The sequence below is a fragment of the Amblyomma maculatum genome, chromosome 7, assembly GCF_055883805.1.
Source record: "Amblyomma maculatum isolate TAMU_Amacu chromosome 7, ASM5588380v1, whole genome shotgun sequence".
Taxonomy (NCBI): Eukaryota; Metazoa; Arthropoda; class Arachnida; order Ixodida; family Ixodidae; genus Amblyomma; species Amblyomma maculatum.
This window is the reverse complement of record NC_139350.1, coordinates 109,345,713-109,368,715: the sequence shown is the minus strand read 5'-3', so window position 1 is coordinate 109,368,715 and position 23,003 is coordinate 109,345,713. Positions and strand designations below refer to the sequence as shown.

The window sequence follows — 23,003 nt, the reverse complement described above, 5'->3', positions numbered from 1 at the left end:
ACCTTCTGCAAAGGCCCTATCTCCTGCATTTCAAATAATCCCCTCAGACTTTTTTTTTTTCTCCCTCTTCTTTTTTTTTTTTTTTGTGGTGTTTATTATCATCAATTCTTCCTTTATATATCCCATAAGGTCCCATGCAACCTCTGCAAAGGCCCTTCCTTCCCAGCCTATCTGTCGCATTTCAAATATGCCCTCAGACTACTTTTTTATTATTATTATTATTATTTTTTATTATTATTATTATCTTATCTCCTCCTATATTATCCCACAAGGCTCTTTGCCCCTTCTGCAAGGCCCCACTCCTCCCACCGCGCGCATCCAACTGCTAGCATAAGCATCCATGACATTCCAAATCTCCCTATCAGATTTTCTTTTTTTTTTTTTTCCCTTTCTTTAAACCTCATAATTATCTCTACATATGTCATGAAGGCTTTCTCCTTTGCGCGGCACGTCCCCGCTTCAAAATCCACCAATCCTTGTTGTACGAGTGTTTGCCCTTCCATGTTTGGCATTTTTCTCCAGGGGTCCTCGACATTGACTACCAACGACAACGCTTTCGCTCCCCCTTCCTCTCCCCTCTTTCATTCCCCCTTACCCTCTACTCGGCCCCGTAGCGGTGTATCCCTGCAAGTACAGGAGACAGTTATAGGGCCGTGTAATCCCCCCCCTTCTCTTCCCCCCTCAACAAGAATCTCATTATTATTATCTGTCACACAGAGCAAGTGTGACAGATACTGCGCCTTTTTCTTCCAGCGACAGTAGCGATGGTGTACCTACAAACTTGCTCTAGGCGGATAAAGTGCGACTAATTAACGCCGATAAGAGGCAAATGATAGAGGAGAGGAGGGATTCCCCTGATACTTAATATCCGAAATAGACTGCTGAAGGTCATTTCTTACTAAGCAAACCTGTGCATTCCACGAGGTTTGTCTATTTATGATCTGAATTATTACGTAACTAAACTCTCCTTAAGCGAACGACCTCGCATTACCGAAGTGCCTGCAACGGAGCAGCACCAAAACAGCCGCCGATGAGTTATAAAATCTGACTTTTGATGGTATAGCGAGGGGGAAAGCGCGAACGCAGTCCCCCACTACCAAAAATTGCATGCCCCATCTGCCCCAGTTTGGGGTAGTGGCAGGGGTCAGCACGAGCGTAGTGCAATGCCCGCACCTCTCCCTGGAGGCACCGCCTTGCTGATCACGGTAGCCTCGGCACCAGGTAAGTATGCTTGGACGACGTCTCTGCCGCGGAGGCAACCTACAGAGACACCGCCTTCTGCTCAAGTTACGACCGTTGGGAAATAAAAGAACGTGCCTCTCCCTGCTCCGTGTTGCTTGTCCACCCGGAGAATAACAAATGTTTTCTTGCGAACTCTCAAGCTGTTAATTCAAAACTATTTTGTAGAAGCCTACTGACCATTATATGTGCACAAAATAGGCTACAAACTCGCACAACACGCTGGCGTATGTCTCAGTGTTGCTAATAGACATGTTTAACGGGTGGTGGCGCCACCTCACCAGCCTTCCAACTTCTCGCATTCCTCTACTGCGGCAATGCACTGCAGCGTATTGAGCGATTGAGCGTGCAGAGTTCGTGCCCCCAAGCAGTTCGTACCGGAGAAAGTCCCAGCGATTCGCGCGTTTCCGGCAAGAAACCATTCCCGTGAGTCTCGCAAGTGGCGTCACGGACTCCGATCGCATTGTAGTAGTGTGCCACGGGACTATCACTTGACAAGGGTAACGTTGAACCTGCGTCACGGCTACAATCCTCGCCCTCTCAGCAGTTTTTTCTTTTTTTTACTCTTTTCCGGGCTTTTTCTTTCGAACTTTTTTCCTTGTCTTTTTTTTTGCGCACGTTCTTTGTAGAGGTCCCGTATTCCTTCCCGATATTCCGCTAACCACGCCCTACCTCCATTTCCCTCTTCGTGCTAACATACATTAAGTGTCCTAGGATTTAACGTGCTTTCTATACCTGCCGTGTTTTTTTTTTTTCTTTTTTTTTTTTCAATTCATTTCACCACCTTTCTACCTGTTTCTTTTCAACGCACTGACCTGTTTGCTCATCCACGACCCTCGCCTTGCTTTACATAGCGCAAATATGAAAAAGTTAACCCTCACGGTCTGCGTAGGGTTGTTCAATATGAAAAGCAGCAAAGTTATGCCATTCATTAAGTTACCCGTTCCTCTGTCGTTTATGTGTCAAGTATACTTTTTTGTGTGTTTTATTGATTATAAATGTAACGTCCAAAAGTAATTTTCGCCTTTACTTGAGAAAATAAAACGAACCGTCTTTTTGAGCAAACTGATAGTTCCCTTTCATACTCGGAGACAGTGTACAAAGACTACGTGGGGAAAGCAGCGTCAGAAATCGAGCAGGCAACGCAGCTTGTGGAGGTGGCACGCATACGTGCTTACTTGTTTTTTGTTTTTCCTTATAAACCACTTGGCTTAGACGACAATTACTATTTCGAATGAAATTAGAGCATTCTGCGTCTCTCGTACTATACTAAACAGTACCCTAATTTCGGCAATTTAACAAAAAGCACATGCAAATCTGCGTGTATTTCGCTTCGCTCCGAATATAATTCCTATCAGTTTAAACAAATCTAATAAACCACGTGGCGTAGACGGCCCCCGCCGTGAGTGAGTGATGCAGTGGTAAGACGCGCCCGACTACTGTGCCGGAGTTCCCGGGTCCGAACCCGACCACGGCGGCTGCGTTTTTCGATGGAGGCAAAACGAAGTGGCGTCCGTGTGCTGGTGCGATGTCAGCGCACGTTAAAGATCCTCAGGTGGTCGAAATTACTCCGTAGCCCTCCACAACGGCTCCCCTTTCTCTCATTCCACTTTCACTCCCACCTTCCTCCCTTCCCTTACGGCGCGGTTCAGAGTCAGAGTATTCGCGAGAGTTCAGAGAGTTCGCAGACTGGAGTGGCTTGCTACGGAAAGCGGGTGCTTGGCGCCTCAGCAGAGTGGTTTTCGCCCCTTACGAGCAACTGCTGACTGCATTGCGGATGTTGTCAGCACCCTTGAAAACGCCCGCAACACCAGCCAAGTGGGATACCTCATCCTGCTCGACATCAGAAGCGCCTTCGATTGTCTTCCTCACTGGGCAGTGATCGACGCGCTAAAAAACATTGGTGCCACCGGCCGCCTCCTGAACTTCGTCAGTGCGTTCCTCAGCGAGCGAACACTCTCCGTGAAGGTGGGCAACACCTGTAGTGCCCCCCGTCCAGTGCCATGCGGTGTCCCTCAGGGAAGTGTGCTGAGCCCTTTCCTATTCAACATCGTGCTGGCCCAACTACCCTTGTGTCTCCCCCGTGCTGAGCGCGAGTTTGCGCGTGTGTGTGTATATGCGGACGATGTTGCCCTGTTCGCCTCATCAACAACCCGCAGCAACGCCTCATCGCTTCGCGACCTTCAGCGTGCGCTCGATGCTGTCACCGCGTTTATTCGCAGTGTCGGCCTCGCAGTGTCGGCCGAAAAAACTGAAGCCCTGCTCTACCATCCCCGTGGTGCTGCAGCCCGCAACAAAACACGCCCTCTTCGCCTGGACGGAACCCCCCTGCCTTGGCGCACAACGGTTGTTTACCTCGGCCTCAAAATTGATGCCCGCATCACCTGGCGCCTTGCGGTGGATAAAGTGTGCGCAGACACCAAGCGCATAGGTAAACTAGCGCTTCGTCTCCTTGCCAAAGGTGAAGGAGCCTCTCCCCCGCTCTGTGCAAGAATCCATGAAGCGATCGCCTCAGCCAGAGCATTGTATGCCCTTCCCCTGCTCAGCCTCAGCCCACTCCAATGGAAAAGGCTGGACACATGCCATAGGAACGCCATACGACACATATATGGTCTCCCCAACGGATCTCAGGTGGCAGCGACCTATGCAGAAACCCGCAACATCCCCCTCTCACTAAGAGCACTCAAAACTGCCCTCAACCACATCGAGCGGCTTCACCGAGCACAAGATGGCTCTGAACTTCTTCGCAGAATTTCAGCCAAACCTAACACACGCATCGGTCGTGTCATGTGCCTCTTCCGTGAGATACTGGGCCCCTCTCCACCGCCCCTTGCTGCTCCACAACCCCCACATGAAATCTGCCCGCCCCGCATCTATCAGGGTCTCCCAGGGGTGAAGAGCAAACGAAACACGCCCGTATGCGCCCTTCAGCAAGAGGCCGCATCCAAAATTCACACGGATTTTCGTCACCGAACCCTCATCTTTACTGATGGGTCAGTCCGTCAGCAAGAAAAATCCGCAGCTGCCGCATGTGTGATTCCCGACTTGGACACCTCTAAATTATGCAGGCTACACTTCCCTTCCTCGTCACAAACAGCTGAGATAGCTGCACTCAATCTGGCAGCCACCCTGCTCCTGGAAAGCCCTGAAATTAAAAATGCTGCCATTCTCACCGATTCGAGGGCAGCGCTTCAGGCCCTTGCGCAGCCTAGCAAAGGACCTCGCCTACTGCAAGTATGCGCACGCAACTTCCAACGCCTCGCCGAATCCGGCTGCGATACAGTCCTACAATGGATCCCATCGCACTGTGGGATAGGGGGCAACGAACTTGCTGATGAGCTCGCTCGATCAGCCCACCACCCGTCCGTTCCCATGTGCGCGGACAACACTACATATGACTGTGCTCGTCTTGCAATCGCGCGACACACCATTTCCCACCACCCTGACCCTCGCATCGCCAGCGGCCACCCCTTCCGTGCAGTTAATACTCGCCTCTTCGCCCGGAGAGACTATGTTCTGCTGTTGCGCCTCCGCATCGGATGTGTTTGGACCGGTGTGCGCGCTAGCCGACTACGAGGAATGTCTCCCCTGTATGCGTCGTGCGGTGACGCAGAAACACTCGAACACGTTCTGTGTATGTGCCCTGTGTACTCGCAACCGCGACACCTCCTTCGGGAAGGTTACCGAAATCTTGGACTTCCCTGTGCTAACACATGTGAGATCCTTCACCCGTCTGGCCCTCCCCACAAAGTGCAAAGTGCCCTAAAAGTGCTCCTGTTATTCCTACGGGACAGTGGACTATAAGTGCAAAACTGTGAACACTTTCCATCTTCCCCTAGTGCGCAAATTATTGCCAGCAACTCTCACCAATTCAGTGTGCCACTCCCGCGCTATTCCCCGCATAGCACCAGTTCCATTTTTTTTTTTTTTATTATCATTATTCTGTTTGTGTTTTTTTTTTTTCTTTAAGTCCTATAAGGCCTTTTTGCACAAGGACCTTCTCTCACTCCTGCGCGCAACCAACTGCCCGCAAATCGTCTAACTTTTATCTCTACCAATTTATGTAATGCCCACAGAATCTTTTTTTTTTTTTTCTGTGTGTGTGTGTTTATCATTATCAATTCCTCCGTTACATATTCCATAAGGTCCCATGCACCTTCTGCAAAGGCCCTATCTCCTCCATCTCAAATAATCCCCTCAGACTACTTTTTTTTTTTTTTCTCCCTCCACTTATTATTTTTTTTTTTTTTTGTGGTGTTTATTATCATCAATTCTTCCTTTATATATCCCATAAGGTCCCATCCACCCTCTGCAAAGGCCCTTCCTTCACAGCCTATCTGTTGCATTTCAACTAATGCCCTCAGACTACTTTTTTTTTCCCTCTCTTCTTTTTTTTTTTTTCTTTTGTCTGTTTAGTATCATCAATTGCTCCGTTACATATTCCATAAGGTCCCATCCACCTTCTGCAAAGGCCCTATCTCCTCCATCTCAAATAATCCCCTCAGACTACTTTTTTTTTTTTTTTCTCCCTCCACTTATTATTATTTTTTTTTTTGTGGTGTTTATTATCATCAATTCTTCCTTTATATATCCCATAAGGTCCCATCCACCCTCTGCAAAGGCCCTTCCTTCACAGCCTATCTGTTGCATTTCAACTAATGCCCTCAGACTACTTTTTTTTTCCCTCTCTTCTTTTTTTTTTTTTCTTTTGTCTGTTTAGTATCATCAATTGCTCCGTTACATATTCCATAAGGTCCCATCCACCTTCTGCAAAGGCCCTATCTCCTGCATTTCAAATAATCCCCTCAGACTTTTTTTTTTTCTCCCTCTTCTTTTTTTTTTTTTTTGTGGTGTTTATTATCATCAATTCTTCCTTTATATATCCCATAAGGTCCCATGCAACCTCTGCAAAGGCCCTTCCTTCCCAGCCTATCTGTCGCATTTCAAATATGCCCTCAGACTACTTTTTTATTATTATTATTATTATTTTTTATTATTATTATTATCTTATCTCCTCCTATATTATCCCACAAGGCTCTTTGCCCCTTCTGCAAGGCCCCACTCCTCCCACCGCGCGCATCCAACTGCTAGCATAAGCATCCATGACATTCCAAATCTCCCTATCAGATTTTCTTTTTTTTTTTTTTCCCTTTCTTTAAACCTCATAATTATCTCTACATATGTCATGAAGGCTTTCTCCTTTGCGCGGCACGTCCCCGCTTCAAAATCCACCAATCCTTGTTGTACGAGTGTTTGCCCTTCCATGTTTGGCATTTTTCTCCAGGGGTCCTCGACATTGACTACCAACGACAACGCTTTCGCTCCCCCTTCCTCTCCCCTCTTTCATTCCCCCTTACCCTCTACTCGGCCCCGTAGCGGTGTATCCCTGCAAGTACAGGAGACAGTTATAGGGCCGTGTAATCCCCCCCCTTCTCTTCCCCCCTCAACAAGAATCTCATTATTATTATCTGTCACACAGAGCAAGTGTGACAGATACTGCGCCTTTTTCTTCCAGCGACAGTAGCGATGGTGTACCTACAAACTTGCTCTAGGCGGATAAAGTGCGACTAATTAACGCCGATAAGAGGCAAATGATAGAGGAGAGGAGGGATTCCCCTGATACTTAATATCCGAAATAGACTGCTGAAGGTCATTTCTTACTAAGCAAACCTGTGCATTCCACGAGGTTTGTCTATTTATGATCTGAATTATTACGTAACTAAACTCTCCTTAAGCGAACGACCTCGCATTACCGAAGTGCCTGCAACGGAGCAGCACCAAAACAGCCGCCGATGAGTTATAAAATCTGACTTTTGATGGTATAGCGAGGGGGAAAGCGCGAACGCAGTCCCCCACTACCAAAAATTGCATGCCCCATCTGCCCCAGTTTGGGGTAGTGGCAGGGGTCAGCACGAGCGTAGTGCAATGCCCGCACCTCTCCCTGGAGGCACCGCCTTGCTGATCACGGTAGCCTCGGCACCAGGTAAGTATGCTTGGACGACGTCTCTGCCGCGGAGGCAACCTACAGAGACACCGCCTTCTGCTCAAGTTACGACCGTTGGGAAATAAAAGAACGTGCCTCTCCCTGCTCCGTGTTGCTTGTCCACCCGGAGAATAACAAATGTTTTCTTGCGAACTCTCAAGCTGTTAATTCAAAACTATTTTGTAGAAGCCTACTGACCATTATATGTGCACAAAATAGGCTACAAACTCGCACAACACGCTGGCGTATGTCTCAGTGTTGCTAATAGACATGTTTAACGGGTGGTGGCGCCACCTCACCAGCCTTCCAACTTCTCGCATTCCTCTACTGCGGCAATGCACTGCAGCGTATTGAGCGATTGAGCGTGCAGAGTTCGTGCCCCCAAGCAGTTCGTACCGGAGAAAGTCCCAGCGATTCGCGCGTTTCCGGCAAGAAACCATTCCCGTGAGTCTCGCAAGTGGCGTCACGGACTCCGATCGCATTGTAGTAGTGTGCCACGGGACTATCACTTGACAAGGGTAACGTTGAACCTGCGTCACGGCTACAATCCTCGCCCTCTCAGCAGTTTTTTCTTTTTTTTACTCTTTTCCGGGCTTTTTCTTTCGAACTTTTTTCCTTGTCTTTTTTTTTGCGCACGTTCTTTGTAGAGGTCCCGTATTCCTTCCCGATATTCCGCTAACCACGCCCTACCTCCATTTCCCTCTTCGTGCTAACATACATTAAGTGTCCTAGGATTTAACGTGCTTTCTATACCTGCCGTGTTTTTTTTTTTTCTTTTTTTTTTTTTCAATTCATTTCACCACCTTTCTACCTGTTTCTTTTCAACGCACTGACCTGTTTGCTCATCCACGACCCTCGCCTTGCTTTACATAGCGCAAATATGAAAAAGTTAACCCTCACGGTCTGCGTAGGGTTGTTCAATATGAAAAGCAGCAAAGTTATGCCATTCATTAAGTTACCCGTTCCTCTGTCGTTTATGTGTCAAGTATACTTTTTTGTGTGTTTTATTGATTATAAATGTAACGTCCAAAAGTAATTTTCGCCTTTACTTGAGAAAATAAAACGAACCGTCTTTTTGAGCAAACTGATAGTTCCCTTTCATACTCGGAGACAGTGTACAAAGACTACGTGGGGAAAGCAGCGTCAGAAATCGAGCAGGCAACGCAGCTTGTGGAGGTGGCACGCATACGTGCTTACTTGTTTTTTGTTTTTCCTTATAAACCACTTGGCTTAGACGACAATTACTATTTCGAATGAAATTAGAGCATTCTGCGTCTCTCGTACTATACTAAACAGTACCCTAATTTCGGCAATTTAACAAAAAGCACATGCAAATCTGCGTGTATTTCGCTTCGCTCCGAATATAATTCCTATCAGTTTAAACAAATCTAATAAACCACGTGGCGTAGACGGCCCCCGCCGTGAGTGAGTGATGCAGTGGTAAGACGCGCCCGACTACTGTGCCGGAGTTCCCGGGTCCGAACCCGACCACGGCGGCTGCGTTTTTCGATGGAGGCAAAACGAAGTGGCGTCCGTGTGCTGGTGCGATGTCAGCGCACGTTAAAGATCCTCAGGTGGTCGAAATTACTCCGTAGCCCTCCACAACGGCTCCCCTTTCTCTCATTCCACTTTCACTCCCACCTTCCTCCCTTCCCTTACGGCGCGGTTCAGAGTCAGAGTATTCGCGAGAGTTCAGAGAGTTCGCAGACTGGAGTGGCTTGCTACGGAAAGCGGGTGCTTGGCGCCTCAGCAGAGTGGTTTTCGCCCCTTACGAGCAACTGCTGACTGCATTGCGGATGTTGTCAGCACCCTTGAAAACGCCCGCAACACCAGCCAAGTGGGATACCTCATCCTGCTCGACATCAGAAGCGCCTTCGATTGTCTTCCTCACTGGGCAGTGATCGACGCGCTAAAAAACATTGGTGCCACCGGCCGCCTCCTGAACTTCGTCAGTGCGTTCCTCAGCGAGCGAACACTCTCCGTGAAGGTGGGCAACACCTGTAGTGCCCCCCGTCCAGTGCCATGCGGTGTCCCTCAGGGAAGTGTGCTGAGCCCTTTCCTATTCAACATCGTGCTGGCCCAACTACCCTTGTGTCTCCCCCGTGCTGAGCGCGAGTTTGCGCGTGTGTGTGTATATGCGGACGATGTTGCCCTGTTCGCCTCATCAACAACCCGCAGCAACGCCTCATCGCTTCGCGACCTTCAGCGTGCGCTCGATGCTGTCACCGCGTTTATTCGCAGTGTCGGCCTCGCAGTGTCGGCCGAAAAAACTGAAGCCCTGCTCTACCATCCCCGTGGTGCTGCAGCCCGCAACAAAACACGCCCTCTTCGCCTGGACGGAACCCCCCTGCCTTGGCGCACAACGGTTGTTTACCTCGGCCTCAAAATTGATGCCCGCATCACCTGGCGCCTTGCGGTGGATAAAGTGTGCGCAGACACCAAGCGCATAGGTAAACTAGCGCTTCGTCTCCTTGCCAAAGGTGAAGGAGCCTCTCCCCCGCTCTGTGCAAGAATCCATGAAGCGATCGCCTCAGCCAGAGCATTGTATGCCCTTCCCCTGCTCAGCCTCAGCCCACTCCAATGGAAAAGGCTGGACACATGCCATAGGAACGCCATACGACACATATATGGTCTCCCCAACGGATCTCAGGTGGCAGCGACCTATGCAGAAACCCGCAACATCCCCCTCTCACTAAGAGCACTCAAAACTGCCCTCAACCACATCGAGCGGCTTCACCGAGCACAAGATGGCTCTGAACTTCTTCGCAGAATTTCAGCCAAACCTAACACACGCATCGGTCGTGTCATGTGCCTCTTCCGTGAGATACTGGGCCCCTCTCCACCGCCCCTTGCTGCTCCACAACCCCCACATGAAATCTGCCCGCCCCGCATCTATCAGGGTCTCCCAGGGGTGAAGAGCAAACGAAACACGCCCGTATGCGCCCTTCAGCAAGAGGCCGCATCCAAAATTCACACGGATTTTCGTCACCGAACCCTCATCTTTACTGATGGGTCAGTCCGTCAGCAAGAAAAATCCGCAGCTGCCGCATGTGTGATTCCCGACTTGGACACCTCTAAATTATGCAGGCTACACTTCCCTTCCTCGTCACAAACAGCTGAGATAGCTGCACTCAATCTGGCAGCCACCCTGCTCCTGGAAAGCCCTGAAATTAAAAATGCTGCCATTCTCACCGATTCGAGGGCAGCGCTTCAGGCCCTTGCGCAGCCTAGCAAAGGACCTCGCCTACTGCAAGTATGCGCACGCAACTTCCAACGCCTCGCCGAATCCGGCTGCGATACAGTCCTACAATGGATCCCATCGCACTGTGGGATAGGGGGCAACGAACTTGCTGATGAGCTCGCTCGATCAGCCCACCACCCGTCCGTTCCCATGTGCGCGGACAACACTACATATGACTGTGCTCGTCTTGCAATCGCGCGACACACCATTTCCCACCACCCTGACCCTCGCATCGCCAGCGGCCACCCCTTCCGTGCAGTTAATACTCGCCTCTTCGCCCGGAGAGACTATGTTCTGCTGTTGCGCCTCCGCATCGGATGTGTTTGGACCGGTGTGCGCGCTAGCCGACTACGAGGAATGTCTCCCCTGTATGCGTCGTGCGGTGACGCAGAAACACTCGAACACGTTCTGTGTATGTGCCCTGTGTACTCGCAACCGCGACACCTCCTTCGGGAAGGTTACCGAAATCTTGGACTTCCCTGTGCTAACACATGTGAGATCCTTCACCCGTCTGGCCCTCCCCACAAAGTGCAAAGTGCCCTAAAAGTGCTCCTGTTATTCCTACGGGACAGTGGACTATAAGTGCAAAACTGTGAACACTTTCCATCTTCCCCTAGTGCGCAAATTATTGCCAGCAACTCTCACCAATTCAGTGTGCCACTCCCGCGCTATTCCCCGCATAGCACCAGTTCCATTTTTTTTTTTTTATTATCATTATTCTGTTTGTGTTTTTTTTTTTTCTTTAAGTCCTATAAGGCCTTTTTGCACAAGGACCTTCTCTCACTCCTGCGCGCAACCAACTGCCCGCAAATCGTCTAACTTTTATCTCTACCAATTTATGTAATGCCCACAGAATCTTTTTTTTTTTTTTCTGTGTGTGTGTGTTTATCATTATCAATTCCTCCGTTACATATTCCATAAGGTCCCATGCACCTTCTGCAAAGGCCCTATCTCCTCCATCTCAAATAATCCCCTCAGACTACTTTTTTTTTTTTTTCTCCCTCCACTTATTATTTTTTTTTTTTTTTGTGGTGTTTATTATCATCAATTCTTCCTTTATATATCCCATAAGGTCCCATCCACCCTCTGCAAAGGCCCTTCCTTCACAGCCTATCTGTTGCATTTCAACTAATGCCCTCAGACTACTTTTTTTTTCCCTCTCTTCTTTTTTTTTTTTTCTTTTGTCTGTTTAGTATCATCAATTGCTCCGTTACATATTCCATAAGGTCCCATCCACCTTCTGCAAAGGCCCTATCTCCTCCATCTCAAATAATCCCCTCAGACTACTTTTTTTTTTTTTTTCTCCCTCCACTTATTATTATTTTTTTTTTTGTGGTGTTTATTATCATCAATTCTTCCTTTATATATCCCATAAGGTCCCATCCACCCTCTGCAAAGGCCCTTCCTTCACAGCCTATCTGTTGCATTTCAACTAATGCCCTCAGACTACTTTTTTTTTCCCTCTCTTCTTTTTTTTTTTTTCTTTTGTCTGTTTAGTATCATCAATTGCTCCGTTACATATTCCATAAGGTCCCATCCACCTTCTGCAAAGGCCCTATCTCCTGCATTTCAAATAATCCCCTCAGACTTTTTTTTTTTCTCCCTCTTCTTTTTTTTTTTTTTTGTGGTGTTTATTATCATCAATTCTTCCTTTATATATCCCATAAGGTCCCATGCAACCTCTGCAAAGGCCCTTCCTTCCCAGCCTATCTGTCGCATTTCAAATATGCCCTCAGACTACTTTTTTATTATTATTATTATTATTTTTTATTATTATTATTATCTTATCTCCTCCTATATTATCCCACAAGGCTCTTTGCCCCTTCTGCAAGGCCCCACTCCTCCCACCGCGCGCATCCAACTGCTAGCATAAGCATCCATGACATTCCAAATCTCCCTATCAGATTTTCTTTTTTTTTTTTTTCCCTTTCTTTAAACCTCATAATTATCTCTACATATGTCATGAAGGCTTTCTCCTTTGCGCGGCACGTCCCCGCTTCAAAATCCACCAATCCTTGTTGTACGAGTGTTTGCCCTTCCATGTTTGGCATTTTTCTCCAGGGGTCCTCGACATTGACTACCAACGACAACGCTTTCGCTCCCCCTTCCTCTCCCCTCTTTCATTCCCCCTTACCCTCTACTCGGCCCCGTAGCGGTGTATCCCTGCAAGTACAGGAGACAGTTATAGGGCCGTGTAATCCCCCCCCTTCTCTTCCCCCCTCAACAAGAATCTCATTATTATTATCTGTCACACAGAGCAAGTGTGACAGATACTGCGCCTTTTTCTTCCAGCGACAGTAGCGATGGTGTACCTACAAACTTGCTCTAGGCGGATAAAGTGCGACTAATTAACGCCGATAAGAGGCAAATGATAGAGGAGAGGAGGGATTCCCCTGATACTTAATATCCGAAATAGACTGCTGAAGGTCATTTCTTACTAAGCAAACCTGTGCATTCCACGAGGTTTGTCTATTTATGATCTGAATTATTACGTAACTAAACTCTCCTTAAGCGAACGACCTCGCATTACCGAAGTGCCTGCAACGGAGCAGCACCAAAACAGCCGCCGATGAGTTATAAAATCTGACTTTTGATGGTATAGCGAGGGGGAAAGCGCGAACGCAGTCCCCCACTACCAAAAATTGCATGCCCCATCTGCCCCAGTTTGGGGTAGTGGCAGGGGTCAGCACGAGCGTAGTGCAATGCCCGCACCTCTCCCTGGAGGCACCGCCTTGCTGATCACGGTAGCCTCGGCACCAGGTAAGTATGCTTGGACGACGTCTCTGCCGCGGAGGCAACCTACAGAGACACCGCCTTCTGCTCAAGTTACGACCGTTGGGAAATAAAAGAACGTGCCTCTCCCTGCTCCGTGTTGCTTGTCCACCCGGAGAATAACAAATGTTTTCTTGCGAACTCTCAAGCTGTTAATTCAAAACTATTTTGTAGAAGCCTACTGACCATTATATGTGCACAAAATAGGCTACAAACTCGCACAACACGCTGGCGTATGTCTCAGTGTTGCTAATAGACATGTTTAACGGGTGGTGGCGCCACCTCACCAGCCTTCCAACTTCTCGCATTCCTCTACTGCGGCAATGCACTGCAGCGTATTGAGCGATTGAGCGTGCAGAGTTCGTGCCCCCAAGCAGTTCGTACCGGAGAAAGTCCCAGCGATTCGCGCGTTTCCGGCAAGAAACCATTCCCGTGAGTCTCGCAAGTGGCGTCACGGACTCCGATCGCATTGTAGTAGTGTGCCACGGGACTATCACTTGACAAGGGTAACGTTGAACCTGCGTCACGGCTACAATCCTCGCCCTCTCAGCAGTTTTTTCTTTTTTTTACTCTTTTCCGGGCTTTTTCTTTCGAACTTTTTTCCTTGTCTTTTTTTTTGCGCACGTTCTTTGTAGAGGTCCCGTATTCCTTCCCGATATTCCGCTAACCACGCCCTACCTCCATTTCCCTCTTCGTGCTAACATACATTAAGTGTCCTAGGATTTAACGTGCTTTCTATACCTGCCGTGTTTTTTTTTTTTCTTTTTTTTTTTTTCAATTCATTTCACCACCTTTCTACCTGTTTCTTTTCAACGCACTGACCTGTTTGCTCATCCACGACCCTCGCCTTGCTTTACATAGCGCAAATATGAAAAAGTTAACCCTCACGGTCTGCGTAGGGTTGTTCAATATGAAAAGCAGCAAAGTTATGCCATTCATTAAGTTACCCGTTCCTCTGTCGTTTATGTGTCAAGTATACTTTTTTGTGTGTTTTATTGATTATAAATGTAACGTCCAAAAGTAATTTTCGCCTTTACTTGAGAAAATAAAACGAACCGTCTTTTTGAGCAAACTGATAGTTCCCTTTCATACTCGGAGACAGTGTACAAAGACTACGTGGGGAAAGCAGCGTCAGAAATCGAGCAGGCAACGCAGCTTGTGGAGGTGGCACGCATACGTGCTTACTTGTTTTTTGTTTTTCCTTATAAACCACTTGGCTTAGACGACAATTACTATTTCGAATGAAATTAGAGCATTCTGCGTCTCTCGTACTATACTAAACAGTACCCTAATTTCGGCAATTTAACAAAAAGCACATGCAAATCTGCGTGTATTTCGCTTCGCTCCGAATATAATTCCTATCAGTTTAAACAAATCTAATAAACCACGTGGCGTAGACGGCCCCCGCCGTGAGTGAGTGATGCAGTGGTAAGACGCGCCCGACTACTGTGCCGGAGTTCCCGGGTCCGAACCCGACCACGGCGGCTGCGTTTTTCGATGGAGGCAAAACGAAGTGGCGTCCGTGTGCTGGTGCGATGTCAGCGCACGTTAAAGATCCTCAGGTGGTCGAAATTACTCCGTAGCCCTCCACAACGGCTCCCCTTTCTCTCATTCCACTTTCACTCCCACCTTCCTCCCTTCCCTTACGGCGCGGTTCAGAGTCAGAGTATTCGCGAGAGTTCAGAGAGTTCGCAGACTGGAGTGGCTTGCTACGGAAAGCGGGTGCTTGGCGCCTCAGCAGAGTGGTTTTCGCCCCTTACGAGCAACTGCTGACTGCATTGCGGATGTTGTCAGCACCCTTGAAAACGCCCGCAACACCAGCCAAGTGGGATACCTCATCCTGCTCGACATCAGAAGCGCCTTCGATTGTCTTCCTCACTGGGCAGTGATCGACGCGCTAAAAAACATTGGTGCCACCGGCCGCCTCCTGAACTTCGTCAGTGCGTTCCTCAGCGAGCGAACACTCTCCGTGAAGGTGGGCAACACCTGTAGTGCCCCCCGTCCAGTGCCATGCGGTGTCCCTCAGGGAAGTGTGCTGAGCCCTTTCCTATTCAACATCGTGCTGGCCCAACTACCCTTGTGTCTCCCCCGTGCTGAGCGCGAGTTTGCGCGTGTGTGTGTATATGCGGACGATGTTGCCCTGTTCGCCTCATCAACAACCCGCAGCAACGCCTCATCGCTTCGCGACCTTCAGCGTGCGCTCGATGCTGTCACCGCGTTTATTCGCAGTGTCGGCCTCGCAGTGTCGGCCGAAAAAACTGAAGCCCTGCTCTACCATCCCCGTGGTGCTGCAGCCCGCAACAAAACACGCCCTCTTCGCCTGGACGGAACCCCCCTGCCTTGGCTCACAACGGTTGTTTACCTCGGCCTCAAAATTGATGCCCGCATCACCTGGCGCCTTGCGGTGGATAAAGTGTGCGCAGACACCAAGCGCATAGGTAAACTAGCGCTTCGTCTCCTTGCCAAAGGTGAAGGAGCCTCTCCCCCGCTCTGTGCAAGAATCCATGAAGCGATCGCCTCAGCCAGAGCATTGTATGCCCTTCCCCTGCTCAGCCTCAGCCCACTCCAATGGAAAAGGCTGGACACATGCCATAGGAACGCCATACGACACATATATGGTCTCCCCAACGGATCTCAGGTGGCAGCGACCTATGCAGAAACCCGCAACATCCCCCTCTCACTAAGAGCACTCAAAACTGCCCTCAACCACATCGAGCGGCTTCACCGAGCACAAGATGGCTCTGAACTTCTTCGCAGAATTTCAGCCAAACCTAACACACGCATCGGTCGTGTCATGTGCCTCTTCCGTGAGATACTGGGCCCCTCTCCACCGCCCCTTGCTGCTCCACAACCCCCACATGAAATCTGCCCGCCCCGCATCTATCAGGGTCTCCCAGGGGTGAAGAGCAAACGAAACACGCCCGTATGCGCCCTTCAGCAAGAGGCCGCATCCAAAATTCACACGGATTTTCGTCACCGAACCCTCATCTTTACTGATGGGTCAGTCCGTCAGCAAGAAAAATCCGCAGCTGCCGCATGTGTGATTCCCGACTTGGACACCTCTAAATTATGCAGGCTACACTTCCCTTCCTCGTCACAAACAGCTGAGATAGCTGCACTCAATCTGGCAGCCACCCTGCTCCTGGAAAGCCCTGAAATTAAAAATGCTGCCATTCTCACCGATTCGAGGGCAGCGCTTCAGGCCCTTGCGCAGCCTAGCAAAGGACCTCGCCTACTGCAAGTATGCGCACGCAACTTCCAACGCCTCGCCGAATCCGGCTGCGATACAGTCCTACAATGGATCCCATCGCACTGTGGGATAGGGGGCAACGAACTTGCTGATGAGCTCGCTCGATCAGCCCACCACCCGTCCGTTCCCATGTGCGCGGACAACACTACATATGACTGTGCTCGTCTTGCAATCGCGCGACACACCATTTCCCACCACCCTGACCCTCGCATCGCCAGCGGCCACCCCTTCCGTGCAGTTAATACTCGCCTCTTCGCCCGGAGAGACTATGTTCTGCTGTTGCGCCTCCGCATCGGATGTGTTTGGACCGGTGTGCGCGCTAGCCGACTACGAGGAATGTCTCCCCTGTATGCGTCGTGCGGTGACGCAGAAACACTCGAACACGTTCTGTGTATGTGCCCTGTGTACTCGCAACCGCGACACCTCCTTCGGGAAGGTTACCGAAATCTTGGACTTCCCTGTGCTAACACATGTGAGATCCTTCACCCGTCTGGCCCTCCCCACAAAGTGCAAAGTGCCCTAAAAGTGCTCCTGTTATTCCTACGGGACAGTGGACTATAAGTGCAAAACTGTGAACACTTTCCATCTTCCCCTAGTGCGCAAATTATTGCCAGCAACTCTCACCAATTCAGTGTGCCACTCCCGCGCTATTCCCCGCATAGCACCAGTTCCATTTTTTTTTTTTTTATTATCATTATTCTGTTTGTGTTTTTTTTTTTCTTTAAGTCCTATAAGGCCTTTTTGCACAAGGACCTTCTCTCACTCCTGCGCGCAACCAACTGCCCGCAAATCGTCTAACTTTTATCTCTACCAATTTATGTAATGCCCACAGAATCTTTTTTTTTTTTTTCTGTGTGTGTGTGTTTATCATTATCAATTCCTCCGTTACATATTCCATAAGGTCCCATGCACCTTCTGCAAAGGCCCTATCTCCTCCATCTCAAATAATCCCCTCAGACTACTTTTTTTTTTTTTTCTCCCTCCACTTATTATTTTTTTTTTTTTGTGGTGTTTATTATCATCAATTCTTCCTTTATATATCCCATAAGGTCCCATCCACCCTCTGCAAAGGCCCTTCCTTCACAGCCTATCTGTTGCATTTCAACTAATGCCCTCAGACTACTTTTTTTTTCCCTCTCTTCTTTTTTTTTTTTTTCTTTTGTCTGTTTAGTATCATCAATTGCTCCGTTACATATTCCATAAGGTCCCATCCACCTTCTGCAAAGGCCCTATCTCCTCCATCTCAAATAATCCCCTCAGACTACTTTTTTTTTTTTTTTCTCCCTCCACTTATTATTTTTTTTTTTTTGTGGTGTTTATTATCATCAATTCTTCCTTTATATATCCCATAAGGTCCCATCCACCCTCTGCAAAGGCCCTTCCTTCACAGCCTATCTGTTGCATTTCAACTAATGCCCTCAGACTACTTTTTTTTTCCCTCTCTTCTTTTTTTTTTTTTTCTTTTGTCTGTTTAGTATCATCAATTGCTCCGTTACATATTCCATAAGGTCCCATCCACCTTCTGCAAAGGCCCTATCTCCTGCATTTCAAATAATCCCCTCAGACTTTTTTTTTTTCTCCCTCTTCTTTTTTTTTTTTTTTGTGGTGTTTATTATCATCAATTCTTCCTTTATATATCCCATAAGGTCCCATGCAACCTCTGCAAAGGCCCTTCCTTCCCAGCCTATCTGTCGCATTTCAAATATGCCCTCAGACTACTTTTTTTTTATTATTATTATTATTTTTTATTATTATTATTATCTTATCTCCTCCTATATTATCCCACAAGGCTCTTTGCCCCTTCTGCAAGGCCCCACTCCTCCCACCGCGCGCATCCAACTGCTAGCATAAGCATCCATGACATTCCAAATCTCCCTATCAGATTTTCTTTTTTTTTTTTTTCCCTTTCTTTAAACCTCATAATTATCTCTACATATGTCATGAAGGCTTTCTCCTTTGCGCGGCACGTCCCCGCTTCAAAATCCACCAATCCTTGTTGTACGAGTGTTTGCCCTTCCATGTTTGGCATTTTTCTCCAGGGGTCCTCGACATTGACTACCAACGACAACGCTTTCGCTCCCCCTTCCTCTCCCCTCTTTCATTCCCCCTTACCCTCTACTCGGCCCCGTAGCGGTGTATCCCTGCAAGTACAGGAGACAGTTATAGGGCCGTGTAATCCCCCCCCTTCTCTTCCCCCCTCAACAAGAATCTCATTATTATTATCTGTCACACAGAGCAAGTGTGACAGATACTGCGCCTTTTTCTTCCAGCGACAGTAGCGATGGTGTACCTACAAACTTGCTCTAGGCGGATAAAGTGCGACTAATTAACGCCGATAAGAGGCAAATGATAGAGGAGAGGAGGGATTCCCCTGATACTTAATATCCGAAATAGACTGCTGAAGGTCATTTCTTACTAAGCAAACCTGTGCATTCCACGAGGTTTGTCTATTTATGATCTGAATTATTACGTAACTAAACTCTCCTTAAGCGAACGACCTCGCATTACCGAAGTGCCTGCAACGGAGCAGCACCAAAACAGCCGCCGATGAGTTATAAAATCTGACTTTTGATGGTATAGCGAGGGGGAAAGCGCGAACGCAGTCCCCCACTACCAAAAATTGCATGCCCCATCTGCCCCAGTTTGGGGTAGTGGCAGGGGTCAGCACGAGCGTAGTGCAATGCCCGCACCTCTCCCTGGAGGCACCGCCTTTGAAGAGAATTTTATTTTTCAAAAACATCTACAGAACAAAAATGTATTCGTCTGGGGCCTTAGCGGACAAAAATTGCAATAATTCTAGAGGTGTTCAATCGCATACATATACACAAGTATACATACAAATACACATACAAATATACATGCTTTTTCGCTGATAACATTTCTGCACAGCTTTTTTGCTTTGTGGAACTATTTCATGATAACACCATCGAAACGTTTCTCTCACTTGCCTATCTTCCTAGTATGGAAGGATAGGCGCGGTCACTTTACTATTTGCAACAACAATGAATCTCGTTGACCAATGTCGGAGGAATTCTTCCTCCCCCAGCATGACAAGTTCCTCATTCAGGTGAGTGTATACTAATGTTCTTAATCTATGCAGCATCGGAAACATGGCTTTTTGCGGTCGCCCCCGCAAAACAGCCAGGCCTCTCCGCTTCCACAATACATACATACCTATACACATGACAAGCTCTATGAAAGTGTCTCTGTGGCGACTCTGCCACTGCATTCTGGCATGAAACATGCGCGTCACTAGGCGCCAGAATGTGCGCGCCACACAACATTCATGCAAGACATGATCTAAGGTTTCAGTGCGACCGCATTGCGGGCATAACGCGGAGCGCGCCACGCCCCACGCTGCAAGGCGGTCGGCTGTTGGTAGTGCCTGCCATTCTCGTAACCAAATGAAATCGCGGACATCCGCTGGAAGGGAGGCTGTGATCAACGGCCTCCGCTTTCTTTCGCAAACCTTCCTGCGCTGGTCATCATCCAGGCGCTGAATAGCTATGTTTTCACATATGTCTGTGGGGGACATTTCCTTGGGGTCACAATTGGGTAATGCATTCTGAACCATGCGTAGTGATTGTACAATATATGTGTAAAACACTGGTGGTCTCTCGGCTGCCGGACCTGTGCATGAGTCCATTCCAAAAAGACGGCGAGAGGTGCCCATAAAATACACAGTAAGTTGTTTGCCACGGTATACTACATCTGCGATGATATCCCAAGTGGCTCTCAGGGCCAGCACGCGGCACATTATTTCAAGGTCCGGGATGCTGAAGCCTCCCATTCTAGTCGGTAAGCGGACCAGAGCCCTTGAAACACTCTCGTTCTTTTCATTCCAAAGGAACGAACCACAAGCAGTAGCTAACCGCTGTAGGACTCTGCGAGGAGGACGGGCCACTTTGGCTACGTAAAAAAGGGACGCCACCACACTGCTTTTGATGAGGTATGCTCTCTCAGAGAAAGGTAAGTGAAACTTTTGAGCTACGTCGATCCGTTTCTCAGCTTTTTGTCTTATTTCTTTCCAGGTGCTACGAGCTACCTCACCGGACGCTAGGAATGTAACGCCCAGGACTTTCACACCATCTACCCAGGCAACACCATCAGGAAAGTCTTCGTTAAAAGCTCCGAAACGCAGTGCTTGGCTTTTTGCCGGATTGAGGCGTGCACCTGATAGGCAGCTATATATGTGAAAAAGACGCAGAAATGCGTTGTAACTATCAATATTTCTTATGAAAAGAGAAACATCATCAGCGTATGCTGCTACTTTCACCTCACCCTGGCCTGGGAGAGGGAACCCGCGTATTGACTTGCAGTTTTGAATCTGCTGCAACAAAGGGTCTATGCACAGCACGAAAAGGAGAGATGAGAGAGGACAACCTTGCCGTATTCCCCTGCTCACAGCAATTGGATCACTGGGCTGGCCGTTGATTACCAGGTAAGCTTCTAAATCGGTATACAGCAACCGAAGGGTTCCTATTAAACACTCCGGAAAGCCAAAACATTCTAGAACAGCAAAAAGATACTCTCGTTCTACACGATCAAATGCCTTTTCTTGGTCTAGGGATACAAAAGCGCCTGAAACCTGAGTATGTGTGGCAAAGGTAAAAAGATCGCGGGTTAGAGCTAGCGAAGAAAAGATTGTGCGCTCTGGTACACAGCATGTTTGGGCATTGCTGATCAGTTCGGGTAAGATAGCTGTTATACGATGTGCTAGTATTGCAGCAAATATTTTATAATCTGAGTTGAGTAAGGAGATGGGCCTCCATGCCTTCGGTTCAGACGGTTCACCGCCACTCTTTAGAATGAGTACGACTCTACTCTCGCGAAATGTTTCCGGTCTAATCCCTTCCCTGAGGAGCCCGTTGAGCATTGACAGTAGGTGTACTTGTATTACTTCGAAAAACGTCTTATAAAATATGATTGGAAGCCCGTCAGGGCCTGCGGCTGCAGAGGCATTCATTCCCTGTACCGCTATCCGAAGCTCATCCGAGGTAATTGGACTGCAAAGATCTTCCCGGAGTTCTTCAGGAATGCGAGCTATACCTGAACAAAATTCTCGAACATCACAGTTCAGGCTTTCGCTATCTCTACCTTCGGTCGTGAACAAGTGCGAAAAATGTGCGCTGAATACTTCCCTTATGTCTTCGGCGTTGTCAGACTGTGTCCCGTTCGGCAGTACAACAAAGGGAATCGATGTACCTCTTTCTAAAGAGCCGCTGCGAACACTGCGAAGGACCGCGGGGTCAGCAACAGGCCTCCCCTTTACAAACAATTCTGCGGCTGTGCGCGAGCTAAGGCGAAGCAGGAGTTCGTAACGAGCTTTTAACTGATTTAAATAGTCCTGCATGGTGAAAGTGAGAGGCTCACCACGCCGCACTATACGTGCTCTCCGAAGGGTGTCGTTTATTTCAGCTGTCAGCCTCAACTTTCTTTCCCGACCTCCTTTCATTAGCTCTGCACGCCAGCTGGCCTTCAAGGCATCCCAACATCGCGGCTCTACTGGGCGGCTGCACGTGTACTCGAGTGCCACACGCAGGGTGGCAACGCTCACCGGATCATATATGAGTGTTGTGTCCATTTTCCAGTAATTCTTAAATGGAGCTGACTGGTGGAATGTTAACTTTACAGATACGGGGAAGTGATCAGAGATGCGTGGGACATCAGGCGGGAATCTGAGGACGTCACAGCTGGTAACATGAGTGGCTAGATTTTCAGGGAAGTAGAATCGGTCTAATCGGCTCATGTTAGAGCCGCGTTGCCACGTTGCTTCAAATTCGTTACCATGCAGATCGATCCACGCATCTCTAAGCCTGAAGCTACGTATGAGTCGTTTTAGTGCTCGTACACCTGTGTAAGGCCTGCCCTGTCTGCGACCACTGACATCTCTGTGAGGGTCCTCAACACAGTTGAAATCCCCAACCAGAAAAGTGGGATAGCTATCAAACATGTAGGCATCGAGTGAATCAAAAAATTCAGAGGTGCAGGAGCGCTGCGCTGGAGCGTAGATTACAAGTGCCCTCACACGACGACCATGCAGGCTAAAGTCAACTGCCAACGTGCGTCCATCAAACCCGAAATGACAGTGAGCACCGCGTCGATAAGCAGGCGTAAGAAATACAACTCCGACTCCACTCATAAATGCATCAGTTAACGTAAAAAATGCTTCAACACAAAACCGGGAACAAAAAGACTGAACATCATACGGGGAACTAAAGTTGCATTCTTGTAAAAAGAGAATATCTACGTTACGTGCTCGTGCGAAGTTCACGATCTCCCTCTGTTTGTCTAGGCTGCGCAAGCCCTGAGCATTCAGAGATAGAAAGTGTACAATCGCCATTATGAGAAGAGCGCACGCAGATATTCTGAAACTAAGAAAAAGAGGAAAACACTGAAATGAGGCCATTATTCTAGGGAGAAGTGTGCCCTGACTGTGCCGGGGCACTTGCAATCTTGTGGGGCTTACTGGTTTCAGAGGAGCTGTCGCTTTCCGCTGAGGCAGGGTGTCCCCGTTT

The 23,003-nt window shown here is 48.4% G+C and overlaps 3 non-coding genes and 1 pseudogene across 3 annotated transcripts; all 4 read right to left on the bottom strand.

Moving 5' to 3' along the window:
* Nucleotides 1-1,065: 1,065 nt before the first annotated feature.
* On the bottom strand, nt 1,066-1,229 carry LOC146184399 (U1 spliceosomal RNA). Its single transcript, XR_014709032.1, has one exon. It is a non-coding gene; the product is annotated as a U1 spliceosomal RNA (small nuclear RNA).
* Nucleotides 1,230-7,066: 5,837 nt separating this feature from the next.
* LOC146184398 (U1 spliceosomal RNA) lies at nt 7,067-7,230 on the bottom strand. Its single transcript, XR_014709031.1, has one exon. It is a non-coding gene; the product is annotated as a U1 spliceosomal RNA (small nuclear RNA).
* A 5,837-nt stretch (nt 7,231-13,067) lies between these two features.
* LOC146184397 (U1 spliceosomal RNA) lies at nt 13,068-13,231 on the bottom strand. Its single transcript, XR_014709030.1, has one exon. It is a non-coding gene; the product is annotated as a U1 spliceosomal RNA (small nuclear RNA).
* Nucleotides 13,232-19,067: 5,836 nt separating this feature from the next.
* On the bottom strand, nt 19,068-19,207 carry LOC146184396 (U1 spliceosomal RNA; annotated as a pseudogene).
* Between the last annotated feature and the right edge of the window lie 3,796 nt (nt 19,208-23,003).